The following is a 14,746-nucleotide window of genomic DNA, read 5'->3' as shown; positions in this document are numbered from 1 at the left end:
TATCTAAAAGGAGTTTAGCACTAGGTACGGATGGTATTCTATCGTAGGAGGGAGTGATTATTCCCAGGCCTCAGTCTATCTGTCAAAATGGTCCTGCAAACAAGCTAATATTCAAGGACAAACCTAGTTTTGGAAACAGAAGTTCAGCGTGATATGCAACAGAGAACCTCATCATCATTCTCTTCCTCCTCCTGCTCGTCATCGTAATGGTTATCATTTATTGGGTGATTTCAAATGGGCCAGAACCACACTAAAGAGTTACATATTATTTTAGTTAATCTTTACAACGTTATGCCGGCACTATCATCTGCAAAAATTCTCTTCCTTAATTTCCTGCAAAGATAATAGCGCTGGCCGTTGAGTTAACATGGCTCCTGTGAGACTAAATTTATACACCAGCTTAGAATGATAGGTGGAGATCTTGAATCTTATTGCTATGTAGAATATGATTAAAAACCAGCAGCTCAATAGATTTCAGGTTAACCGAACAAGACACAGAATTGGAGATTTATATTTAGGGTCTCGATATTGTCTTAGTTACCTATGGCTGCTGTAACAAAAAAATTACACAAGTGGGTGGCTTTAAAAAACAGAAATTTACTTTCTCACAGCTCAGGAGGCTAGAGTTCTGAATTCAGGGCCTAGGGAGAAGTTCTTATTAGTTTATTTTAGCTTCTAGTAGTTGCCCTCAATCCTTGGCATTTCTTGGCTTGTAGACAATCCTCACATGATGCCTGTCTTTCTTGTTTGTGTGTGTGTCTCTGTTTCTAGTCTGCTCTTTTTAGACTTAGAAGTGATTAGGTTTAGAACCCATGCTAGTTTGGCATGACCTCGTTAACATGACAAAAGAAAATCCTATTTTCAAACAGGATTGCATTCACAGGTACAGGAGCCAGGACTTTAATATATATTTTGGGATTTTACAATTCAATTCAAAACAGATATAGTCAGGCAATCTCCTCTAAGATCACAGTTGTTATTGTTGTTACATGCCATCGAGTTGGTTCTGACTCATAGAGACCCTATGTACACAGTACAAAACACTGCCTGGTCCTGCACCATCCTCACAATTGTTGCTATGTTTGATCCCATGGTTGCAGCCATTGTGTCAATCCATTTTGTTGAGGGTCTTCCTCAACCTGGTGCCTATTGAACTTGCCTTGTTTTTGTTTAAAAACATTTTTTATATTGCAAGATAATAAAATATATTTTTAAAACACAAGGAAGTATGGAAAACAAAGATTATCCTAGCTTCTATAGGCAGAGCCTAAAAGGCCAGAAATAGAGTATGTTCTCTCGGTTATATGATAGCTATTAGCCACATATAGCTATTGAACAATTGAAAAGTGTCCAGACTAAACTGAGTTGTACAGTAAGAGTAAAATACAAAACAAATTTTGAAAACTTAGTATAAAATGACATAACATACCTCACTAATAATTACATATTGATTACATGCTAAATGATAATGTTTTGGTTATACAAAATTAAATAAAATATGTTATTGAATTTAATTTATGTTTCTTTTTTAATGTGGCTAAGAGAAGATTTAAAATTACAAACATAACTCATATTTGTGCCTTGAATTAAATTTTCCTCGGACAGAGTTGAATTAACAAAATATAGGATTATGGAATATAAATTAAGGCAAAGAACTGGGAATAATGAAATATCCTAGATCTACTAAGGAACACGGTAGGAGGAGGCTGCCTGGTTCAAAGGACATTATAAAATATGATACACAAAATGAGAGGTAGTTCAATCAATCATATTTAAGAGAATATAAATAGTAAGTCTTTATTTGATCTGTATGATTTTTTTAGATGGTATTATCACTTGTCTGTCAGTTTGTTGTGCTATGGTAGCTTCCGTGTTGTTATAATGCTGTAAACTTGGCCACTGGTATTTCAAATGCCAGCAGGGTCACCTATGGTGGACAGGTTCCAGCGGAGCTTCCAGACTAACACAAACTAGGAAGAAGGATCTGGTGGTCTTCTTCTAAAAAACTAGCAAGTGGAAACCTTAAATAGCAGAGGAACATTGTCTGATATAGTGTGGGAAGATAAGCCCCTAGGCTTGGAAGTTACTATAGATACGACCAGGGAAGAGCTGCCTCTTCAAAGTAGAGTCGACAATGACGTGGATGGAGTAAAGCTTTCAGGACCTTCATTTGCTGATGTGGCACAACTTAAAATGACACAAAACAGCTGCAAACATCCATTAATAATCTGAACATGGAACATATGAATTATGAATCTAGGAAAATCGGAAGTCATCAAAAATTAAATGGAATGCACAAACATCTATATCGTAGGCATTAGAGCTGAAATGGAATGGTATTGGCCACTTTGAATCGGAACAGACCATCAATTGCTCCTGTGAAAGCTCAAGTCGAAGCTGAAGAAAATTAGAACAAGCCCACGAGAGCTGAAAGAACTGAAGAAAAAATTCAAGCCTCAAGTTGCTATATTGAAAGATTCTATTGGGAAAATACTAAATGATGCAGGAAACATCAAAAGAAGATGGAAGGAATACACAGAATCACAGTACCAAAAATAATTGTTCAACATTTAACCATTTCAGGAGGTAGCATAGGATCAAGAACCAATGGTATTAGAAGTCCAAGCTGCACTGAAGGCATTGGCGAAAAACAAGGCTCCAGGGATTGACTGAATACCAATTGAGATGTTTCAACAAACAGATGAAGCACTGGAGGTGCTCACTCGCGTATGCCAAGAAATTTGGAAGACAGCCACCTTGCCAACCGAATGGAAGAGATCCATTTGTGCCCGTTCCAAAGAAAGGTGATCCAACAGGATTCAGAAACTATCAAACTATATCATTAATATCACAGGCAAGTAAAATTTTGCTGAAGATTATTCAAAGGCAGCTGCAGCAGTACACGGACAGGGAACTGCCTGAAATTCAAGCCAAATTTAGAAGAGAATGTGGAATGGGGGATATCAAAGATAATGTCAGATGGATCTTGGTTGAAAGCAGCAAATACCAGAAAGATGTTTACTTGTGTTTTATTGACTATGCAAAGGCATTTGACTGTTTGAATCATAACAAATTATGGATAGCATTGGGAAGAATGGGAATTCCAGAAAGCTAATGAGAAACTTGTTCATAGACCAAGAGGCTTTGTTCGAAAAGAACAAGGGGATATTACATGGTTTAAAGTCAATCTGTATGCTGAGCAAATAATCTGAGAAGCTGGACTATATGATGAAGAATGGGGCATCAGGATTGGAGGAAGACTCATTAACAATCTGAGATATGCAGATGACACAACATTGCTTGCTTAAAGTGAAGAGGACTTGAAGCACTTACTGATGACTATCAAAGACCATAGACTTCAGTGTGGATTATACCTCAACATAAAGAAAATAAAAATCCTCACAACTGGACCGATAAGCAACACCATGATAAATGAAGAAAAGATTGGAGTTGTCAAGGATTTCATTTTACTTGGATCCACAATCAATGCCCTTGGAAACAGCAGTCAAGAAATCAAAGGATACATTCCATTGGACAAATCCGCTGCAAAATACTCTTTAAAATGTTAAAAAACAAAGATGTCACCTTGAGAACTAAGGTGCATCTGACCCAAGCCATGCTATTTTCAATCACCTTATGTACAAGAGAAAGGTGGATAATGAATAAGAAAGATCAAAGAATTAATGCCTTTGAATTATGTTGTCAGTGAAGAATACTGAATATACTGTGGACTGCCAGAAGAATGAACAACTCTGTCTTGGAAGAATTACATCCAGAATGATCACTAGAAGCAAGCATGGCAAGACTTCATCTCATGTACCTTGAACATGATATCAGGTGAGAACAATCCCTGGAGAAAGATCATTCTCGGTAAAGTAGAGGGTCAGCAAAAAAGAGGAAGACCCTCAATGAGATGAATTGACACAGTAGCTGTAACAATGGGCTCAAGTATAACAACGATTGTCAGGGTGGCACAGGGCTGGACAGAGTTTCGTTCTGTTGTGAATAGGGTCTCTATAAGCCGGAAGGGACCAGATGGCACCTAACAACATCAATAGAGGTTACCACTGGTCTTCGCTGTGCCATTCCTTATACATTAGCTTTATCCCCAGACAGCCATTTCACAGATACATTCCTTGACGGAAAAAGAGAATTTCTAAGTGAAAAACTGCATAAGTAAAATACAGTATATATATAGAAAAGAGAGCCATAAACCTAGAAGACAGTATTTTGAAAAGCTGATCCTCACAAAATAAAAATATGATAATGCCACTGTTGTTTAGATCCTTAAATATTCTCTCTATTGCTTACATGATAAAATTCAATCTCTTTTATAAGGTATATAAATTCCTTCATAACCTGGCCCAGCCTAATTTCCCAGACCTACATTTCCCACTCCCCACCTCTCTGCTATGTCCCAGCCTTGTAACATTCTTCTGGATATTTTTGCCTGCTGTTCTTTCTGTCTTGTATGCCTTTCTTGCTAACACCATCCTCACGCTTGCTCACCTTTTTTTCAAGCACTCCTATTTGTATTTCAAGATGCCTGTTAGGAAATTTCCCTCAATTGTGCGCCATTCACATCCACACCCAGAGAAATGTCCATTCTTTGTACTGCTCTGTCTTCCAGCGGATTTATTTATCATAGAACTCATCGCACCAATTTATAACAATCTTTTATTTCTTAAGGTAAAATTTCCTGCAGTATCAAGTGCACAAATATTTATGTTTTTTCCATAACCTCACTGACACTTGGTATTGTCAGTCTTTTTAATTGTAACTATTTTGATGGGTAGTGTAGTGGTATCTCATTTTGGTTTTAAAATGCATTAACCAAATGATTAATGAAGTCAAGCACTTCTTCACATGCTTATTTATTGGCCATCTGGAAAGGTCTGTTCACATTTTTTGTCCTTTTTCAGTTGTGTTATGTGTGTGTTATGCATTGATTTGTAGGAATTCCTTAAGTACATCAAATGATAGGAGCCCTTTAAAGGTTACATTCATTGTGCATGTCTTCTCCCAGTTTATGGCTAGCCTTTTCATTATCTTAATGCTGTCTCTTGGTGAAGAGAATCTTAATTTTAATGAAGTTCAACTTAGCAATGTTTTTATTTATGACTATTGCTTTTTTATATCATATAAAATCTTTTTTGATCCAGAGTCATAAAGACACTCTTTTGTGCCTTCTACAAGCTTTATTGTTTTAACTTTCACATTCAAGTATCTGTCTCACTTATTTTTGTGTAGGTGTTAAATGAGGGTCGAGGTTCATTTTTTTGACTTATTGCTATGCGGTTAACATTCCCTTCATCACCACCATCACTATTGAAAAGATGTTGGTGGCACTTTTGTTGTAAGTCAAGTGATCACACATATCTGAGTCTGTATCTATATTCTCTATTCAATCCCATTGTTTTATTTATCTACTCCTTCATCAATACCTCACTGTCTTAATTACTAGAGCTTTGAAACAAAGCTTGATTTCCAGTAGGTCTGAGTTCATTCATTTTATTCTTTTTAAATAACTCCCTGGCTATTCCAGGTATTTCTATTTCATACTAATTTGGGGATCAGATTATTAACATCTACAAAAAGAAAACCTTCTGATATTTTGACTTGGAGTTTATAGACTCTACAATTAACATCTTAACAATTTGAAGACTTTCAATCCATGAATTTAAGAAACTGCTTTGGTGTCGCTATGTGTCGAGATTAACTGGATGGCAATGGGTTTTTTGTTTGTTTGTTTGTTTGTTTTATTAGATTTCTTACTAGATACTTAATATTTTTTATGTTATTTAAAGTGGTATTGTATTTAATTTCATTTTCTAAATGTTTGCTATTCCAGAATGTGCAATTGATACTTTTTATTTTAGATAAATCCCCATTATTTTTTAAATTCTCCATGTTTTCATCCACTTTGTACATCTTGTCTTTGATTTTGTAAACATGTTAATCATAAACCAAAACCAGACCAAACCCAGTGCTGTTGAGTCGGAATCGACCCTATAGGACAGAGTAGAACTGCCACATAGAGTTTCCAAGGAGCACCTTGTGGATTTGAACTGCTGACCCTTTGATTAGCAGCCATAGCACTTAACCACTATGCCACTATGCCACTAGGGTTTCCATAATCACAGTTATTTAAAAATCTTTGATTTCTAACTCCATTATCTGAATCATCTGTGTATCTGTTTCAATCGTCTCTTTTCTCTTAAAAATAAGTCCTAAGTCCCTGCCTCACGTCTCTTTGCATGAGCAACATTTGGGGCAAAGAGTTCTAGAATAGATGATTCCTATTCTGCTGCATCGATCAGATAAGGAGGTGATCACCTCAGCACATGCAGGGTTCAAGCTGTTTGGAGCTCGCCTATAGGTTTAGCTAGATTCAGCTCCTTCCTGTTAGTCTCTGTCTTTCCTATGACCTTCCTAGAAGGCTGAATGATAACTAGGTTGGTGTTTGTTTCTCCTGTCCTACAATACCATGGGGAGGTCACATCTGTCCTCCAAAAGCTTGGAGTCCAGCTATTTAACAACTTGACCTCCCCCGCCCTCTGCCCCCTCCACCTCAGATCTTTATATACTGTTTGAGTGCTCAGTAAATGTCAGCTGTTATTATTTCAGAACAAAATTTCTACTCTATCAGTAGCAATGTTTTTGGCAACGCTGTATCTTACTGGGAAACCCTGCGGCATAGCGGTTAAGAGTTCAGTTGCTAACCAAAAGGTCAGCAGTTCAAATCCACCAGACGCTCCTTGGAAACCCTGTGGGGCAGTTCTACTCTGTCCTGTATAGGGTCTCTATGAGTCATAATCGACTCCACAGCAATGGGTTTAGTGTTTTTTCTTCTTTTTTTAATAGCTTATTGAGCACTGCTAAGGTTAGTAGACCTCTTTTATGCAAATTTGCTTTTATAAAGGCATAGTGCTTCCAGGTTTACTCCATCCAGGAAAATATACTCCTTAGAAGGCATAACTGATGGGTTAGTTTCTGTCATGGATTGAATCGTGTCCCCCCAGAATATGTGTCAAACTGGCTAGTCCATGATTCCCAGTACTGCGTGGTTGTCCTCCATTTTGTGATTACAACGTTCCTATGTGTTGTAAATTCTAATCTCTGCCTGTGGTTAATGAGGCAAATTAAATTATGTTAAAGGGGATTAGGGTGGGATGTAACACCCTTGCTCAGGCCACATCCCTGATCCAATGTAAAGGGAGTTTCCCTGAGGTTTGGCCTGCACCACCTTTTATCTTCCAAGAGATAAAAGGAAAGAGAAACAAGCAGAGAGTGGGGGACCTCATACCGCCAAGAAAGCAGCACTAGGATCAGAGCACGTCCTTTGGACCCAGGGTCCCTGCACCTGAGAAGCTCCTGGACCAGGGGAAGGTTCATGAAAAAGATGTTCCTCCAGACCCAAAAAAGAGAGAAAGCCTTCCCCTGGAGGTGATGCCCTGAATTTGGACTTGTAGCCTACTAGACTGACAAAGAATAAATTTCTCTTTGTTGAAGCCATCCACTTGTGATATTTCTGTTACGCAGCACTAGATGACTAAGATAGTTTCCAGCGTCCGAAACTTCTGATTCTTCCACATTTGGCTTTTGCTATGTAACCAATTCATTTTTATTATGTATAAGTCACAAAATCCACCTAAAGAAAAAAGTAACTCATGATAAATCTTTTCTGTGTGATTTGTCCAAAATTAAACAAAGATCAGAGTGGGACTTAAATTGATTCCCGTTACAGAATTATCTGAATATTATTATTTATAGCAATGTGTGGGCAAGAGGTATTTTCTTTTTAGTTTCACTGGACTATACTACTCTTGGCCAATTTCTGTCTCTTATAATTTAAGAAAAAATGGTAAAAGTCAAGAGTAAGGCATTTTTCATGTTTAGCTCAATTAAAAAAAATTGCAACTATGAAGTATAGCTGTGATTTTTGTCATGATCTGTTATTTTGTATATTTAATGATAAAGTTTGTAGTTACGTCTTATTGCAAGCTCACGGAGTTGCTTTTTGCATATGATTGAGAACCACTTTGCAATCCATTCCTGTGTTACCATTTTACCATAAAAGTGTGTGCTTGCCTGCTATCATGCTCCAGTCTGCTGCCACAAAATAAATACACTGCTTTGAGACATAAATCTCCATCTTCAGTACTATAATGGGATATAGATGAGTAATTTAAGTTTTTAAGATGAAATAGCAAGTAAAAACCTATTGCACAAAATGTCACAACATGCTACTATGTACCTGAAAAAGAACTCTTATGGAATCCCCTTGTCATTGTAGCAGCTGTAGATGATATGCTCCAGTGAAAAGAGTTGATCACACACTTTATGCAAAGTTGCAGTAGCCAAATATATCTCTCTGTCTTGTTTTGTCATCGGATGAATGAAGGCTTGTCCGCTGCTCTTTATAAAGTCTAAAGAAATTCTATATATCTCGAACAATGTAAAACAATTTCTACCCTTGAAGCCTCGTCCTGAAGTACTCGGCTGTGATCTACATGTCTCATTTGTTCCTTAAGAGTAACAAGATACAAATAAATATAAATAATACGTATTTTGTTTTTCACTTTTTAAGAAAAAAGACTCTAGAATTCCCTTATTAATTATGGCAGTATTCTGTTAATGCATTTGAATCAATGTGAGAACGTGCTCTTTTTCCCTCTCAAAATGTTCCTAAAGAACTACTAGATTTTTTATTACCCATCTATCAGAATGAACTAAATTATCTCTGTTGGTTCAAGGACACTACCCTTTTGTCATTTTGAAACAATGTAATGTGACAGTAAAGTAAATGTGTCTACTTAGCTAGGTTACAGATCTCGAGTGTGTAACTTCATCAGAAAAAGCCCCTGTTGCATCCAGAGGATCAGAAGTTACTTCCGAAAGTAGTTGCATGATTTAACCATGGACACAAATACCAACACCCCTATAAGAAGAGTCCACACCTTTTGCCTGGAGAAATACATTATTGAGTTAAGTGTGTCTAGTCCTGCATTTCAGCACTTCTTATACTCAATCTTGACCCTGAACACATCAGTTAAAGTGTCTATCTTTAACCACATTTCCTGTGATGACTAATTCTCCTATTAATACCCGAGTACCCTCCTCAAGTGACTAAGACTCATTTTTGCCATCCACCATAGCCTAGTTGGCTGGAACTCATATTTCCAGCTACCTTCTGTTGTTTCCCTTCTCTGTGATTTGGATTCTGTCTAAATTTTCTTTCAACTCTCAAGACCCCCTCTCCATGCCCAATGGTGGAGGTTCTATACCTGGTGGAGAAATGCATGCAAGACAGTTATTACCCACAAAACTTTCAAACATTCAACTGTTATCAATTGCCTACTACCAAACTCTGCTTACCTGCTTTGTACATTTTCTGCTGCCTCGGATGAACCACCTATCCCTATTTTTCTTTGGCTGTGCTTCTAAACTTGGGTCTTTTATTCCAGGTCAGGCTCCTGAGGAAGCAGTTTTCATTCTAGTCTCTGATTATCCCCTCTCTCTGATAGTGTTGCATAAATATGAATTCCTTACATGCCTCATGCTTACACCAGTCTAATAACACGTGCTGTAGGAAGAACACATTTGGTTTGGACTCAAAATGAGTGACTTCAGCATATATTTCATGCACAGAGACAAAAGGATTTTCCTAAGCATAAGTCACATGCATTATGTTGTTGTTAAGTGCCTTCAAGTCGATTCTGACTTATAGTGACCCTATGTGCAACAGAACAAAACACTGCCCAGTTCTATGCCATGCTCACAATCTTTGCTATGCTTGCGCCCATTGTTGCAGCCACCATGTCAATCCATCTCCTTGAGATCTTCCCCTTTTTCATTGACCCTCTACTTTACCAAGCGTGATGTCCTCCTCCAGGAACTGATCTCTCCTGATAACACGTCCAAAGTATGTGAGATGTAGTCTTGACAACCTTGCTTCTAAGGAGCATTCTGTTTGTACTTCTTCCAAGAAAGATGGCAGTCCATGGCATATTCAATATTCTTCAGCAACACCATAATTCAAAAGCATCAATTCCTCTTCAGCCTTATTCATTGTTCAATTTTTGCATGTATATGAATCAATTGAAAACACCATGGCTTTGATCAGATGCACCTTATTCCTCAAGGTGACATCTTTGCTTTTCAACACTTTAAAGAGGTCTTTTGCAGCAGATTTGCCCGATGCAATGCATCTTTTGATTCCTTGACTGCTGCTTCCATGGATGTGGATTGTGGATCCAGGAAAAATGAAATCCTTGACAACCTCAATCCTTTCTCCATTTATCATGATGTTGCTTATTGGTTCGGTTGCAAGGATTTTTGTTTACTTTCTGTTGAGGCGTAATCCATACTGAAGGCTGTGTGTGGTCTAATCTTCATCAGTAAGTTCTTCAAGTCCTCTTCACTTTCAGCTAGCAAGGTTGTGTCATCTGCATAACTCAGGTTGTTAATGAGTTTTCCTCCATGCCCCGTTCTTCTTCATATAGTCCAGCTTCTCAGATTATTTGCTCAGCATACAAAATGAATAGGTATGGTGAAAGGATACAACACTGACACACAGCTTTCCTGATTTTAAACCACACAGTCTCCTCTTGCTCTGCTCTAATGACTACCTGTTGATCTATGTATAGGTTCCTTATGAGCATAATTAAGTGTTCTGGAATCCCCATAATTTGTTATGGTTCACATAGTCGAATGCCTTAGCATAGTCAATAAAACACTGGTAAACATCTTTCTGTTATTCTCTGCTTTCAGCCAGTATCCATGTGACACCAGCAATGATATCTCTGGTTCCACAACCTCTTCTGAATCCAGCTTGAATTTCTGGTCATTCTCTGTAGATACACTACTATACGTCCTTTTGAATGATCCTCAGCAAGATTTTACTTGCATGTAATATTAATGATATTGTTCTATAATTTCCCATTCGGTTGAATCACCTTTCTTGGAAATAGGCATAAATATGGATCTTCTCCATTCAGTTGGCCAGGTAGCTGTCTTCCAAACTTCTTGGCATAGACGGGTGAGCATTCCAGTGATGAATCCGACTGTTTAAACATCTAAATTGGTATTCTGTCAATTTCTGGAGCCTTGTTTTTTGCCAGTGCCTTCACTGCAGCTTGTACTTCTTCCTTCAGTACTATCCGTTCCTGATTATACGTTACTTCTTAAAATGGTTGAACGTCGACCAATTCTTTTTGGTGTAGTGATTCTGTGTATTCCTTCCATCTTTTTTTGATGCTTCCTGTGTCATTTAATATTTTCACCATAGAATTCTCCAACATTGCAACCCAAGGCTTGAATTTTTCCTTCAGATCTTTCAGCTTGAGAACTGCTGAGCATGTTCTTCCCTTTTGGTGTTCTATGCCCAAGCCTTTGCACATGTCATCATATACTGTGTCTTGTCTTTTCAAGCCACCCTTTGAAATCTTCTGTTGAGCTCTTTTACGTCATCGGTTTTTTTTCTTTTGTTTTAGCTACTTGACATTCAAAAGCAAGTTTCAGAGTCTCTTCTAACATCCATTTAGAGCTTTTCTTTCTCTCCTATTTTTTTAATGACCTCTTGTTTTCTTCATGTATGATGTTCTTGATGTTAATTCCACAACTTGTTTGGTCTTTGGTCATTAGTGTTCAATGTGTCAAATCTATTCTTGATATGCTCTCTAAATGCAGGTGGGATATACACAAGGTCGTATTTTGGCTCTCATCGATGCATTCTAATTTTCTTCAGTTTCCGCTTGAACTTATATGTGAGTAATTGATGGTCTGATCCGCAGTCAGCCACTGGCATTGTTCTGACTGATGATATTGAGCTTTTCCATCGTTTCTTTCCACAGACGTAGTTGCTTTGATTCCTGTGTATTCCATCTGGGGAGGTCCACCTGTAGAGTCAGCATTTGAGTTGGTGAAAAAGGTATTTGGAATGAAGAAGTTGTTGGTCTTGGAAAATTCTATCTTGCTACCTCCGGCATTGTTTCTATCACCAAGGCCATACTTTCCAACTACCAATCCTTCTTCTGTGTTTTCAACTTTCGCATTCCAATCACCGGTAATTATCAGGGCATGTGGTTCCATATTTAATCAATTTCAAACTGCAGAAGTTGGTAAAAATCTTCAATTTCTTCATCTGTGGACTTAGTAGTAGGTGAGTAAATTTGAATAATAGTCATATTAACTGGTCTTCCTTGTAGGTGTATGGATATTATCCTGTCACTGACAGCGTTGTACTTCGGGATAGATCTTGAAACGTTCTGATGATGAACACAATGCCGTTCCTCTTCAAGTTGTCATTTCCCGAATAGTAGACCATATGATTGCCTGATTCAAAATGGCCAGTACCAGTCCATTTCAACTCTAAATGCCTAGGATGTCAATGTTTATGCGTTCCATTTCATTTTTGACAATTTTCGGTTTTCCTAGATTCATACTTCGTACATTCCAGGTTCCGATTATTAATGGATGTTTGCAGCTGTTTCTTCTCATCTTGAGTCATGGCACATCAGAAAAGGAAGGTGCAGAAAGCTTGACTCCATCCACATCGTTAAGGTTGACTCTACTTTGAGGAGGCAGCTCTTTCCTGGTCATCTTTTGAGTGCCTTCCAACCTGGGGGGGCTCATCTTCTGGCACTGTACTGGACAATGCTCCACTGATACGTATAAGGTTTTCACTGGCTAATTCTTTTCAGAAGTAGACCAGTGTGTCTTAGTCCGGAAGCTCACCTGAAACCTGTCCTCCATGGGTGACCCTGCTGGTACTTGAATATTGGTGGCATAGCTTCTATCATCACAACACTCAAGCCTCCACAGTATGACAAACTGACAAACGCATGGGCGACATGCATTACATATCATATCATAATATACTGCATTATTTTTACTATTTCAAAAGGCATGTTAGCAAAGCAATTATTAGCTAAATTCTCAACTAATAGTATGGATGATTATTGTTTTTGTGGGTATAGCTGCCCCCTAGGGTTTCTGAGGAGCAGCTGGTGGATTCAAACTGCTGACCTTTTGGTTAGCAGATGAGCTCTTAACCACTATGCCACCAGTCTCTGGGTATAGCTACGTGATAAAATTATTATGGCTATTCTTATTTCACTGTTAATGAAATCTTTAAGTCCTTTATAAAGTAATTCTGTGCTTTTGGCAAAGCCTTCATCTAAGTAGCCTAATTTAAATACAAATCCCATTTTGTCCTGTTAAAAAATTATCTGCTTTCTATCATCTCTAACCTCCACAATATAATTCCTTCTCTTGTTAATACATTCCGAGTTGTCTTGTAACTTAGATTGCTTATTATTAGAACCATAAAAATAGCTGCCATTTATTGAATAAAAATTTGGTAATACTATAATTTTACTTAGTTTTTTATAACTTTATGAAATAAGTATCTCAAAGGATATTATATAGATGAGGAAGTAGAGGTTTTCAGAATGGATAAGAAACAAAACCCAAAAATATATTGTCTACAAAGATGTAGCAAAGAAACAGATAGATTTCATGGAAAACAACCATATCATGCAATCTCCCAAGCCCATCTATTTCTCCTTCCCCAAACCTAGAATCAGTCATCCCACATTGAAATGGCTTTAATGAGAATTTAATGACATTTAGAAACCAAGACTGGAAAGTAGGTATACTCATTGGTCATCATTCGTCCCACTTTTTAGCAAACAGTGCTAGGTTATATAGTATTAATAATGTTATATTAATTACTATTATGTTAATGATGTATGTTCATCATTAGTTCATCCTTATAACTCATATTCTAATCCAATATCAGGTTACTTCCTCTCCTTCCCCTATTCCATAGTTATCTCCCTTCTCTCACACTGAAAACCATGGCTCTCTAGAGCAGCAATAGATTTATTCATCTGTTAAATCCTATACCACACACATACACACACACAAATGTTTTAGAATACTGGATGACAATAAAGATGCTAAGTGAAGGACAGAATTTTTTTCTAGTTTTTCTGTCTTTAATCTGAACTTATTTTGTGAAAGTATTTGGTTGTGTGTGGCTGTGCTATCAACTGGATATATACAGTTAATTTCATTTTCTTTCTGTTTGTTTTGAATTAATATTTTGTTACAATCCTTGCTGATTAAATTTATTTTTAAACTAGGTAAAGCCTTACTATGGCTTGGAAAGATGAAACTCTGTAAAAGATAAAAAAAAAAAAAAAATACATACAATTTATTGTCACTCTCTCCCTTAGTTCTTCCATATCCTACCCATGATCCACCCAATAAATAACTTTATTAGTGTCCTGGTTATTCCCTTTGTGTTCTTTCTCAAAAATAAGCCTGGGTATGCACAAGTGCACACACACACACCACTGGAAATCACTCATCAGGCAAAAGAGACCCTATCTGTTTTTTTTATTAACAGCTGCATAGTACTATACTGCATAGAAAAAAAAAAACTTTAATTAACTTTTTTTTTTTAATGTCTAGGCATCTAGTTAAGGAGCCTGGTTACACGGTGGTTAAAAACTTGGGCTGCTAACCTAAAGGTTAGCGGTTTGAACCTGCCAGCTGTTCCAATGGAGAAAAATGTGGCAGTCTGCTTCCGTAAAGATTACAGCCTTGGAAACTCTATGGGACAGTTCTACCCTGTCCTATAGGGTCGCTATGAGTTGGAATTGACTCAACGGCAATGAGCAGGTAGACATTTAGTTTGCTTCCAAAATTCTGCAACTACAAATAATATTGCAATGAA

Source organism: Loxodonta africana, chromosome 8 (assembly GCF_030014295.1).
Source record: "Loxodonta africana isolate mLoxAfr1 chromosome 8, mLoxAfr1.hap2, whole genome shotgun sequence".
In the NCBI taxonomy this organism is placed as follows: domain Eukaryota; kingdom Metazoa; phylum Chordata; class Mammalia; order Proboscidea; family Elephantidae; genus Loxodonta; species Loxodonta africana.
Note: the sequence above shows the minus strand (reverse complement) of the source record.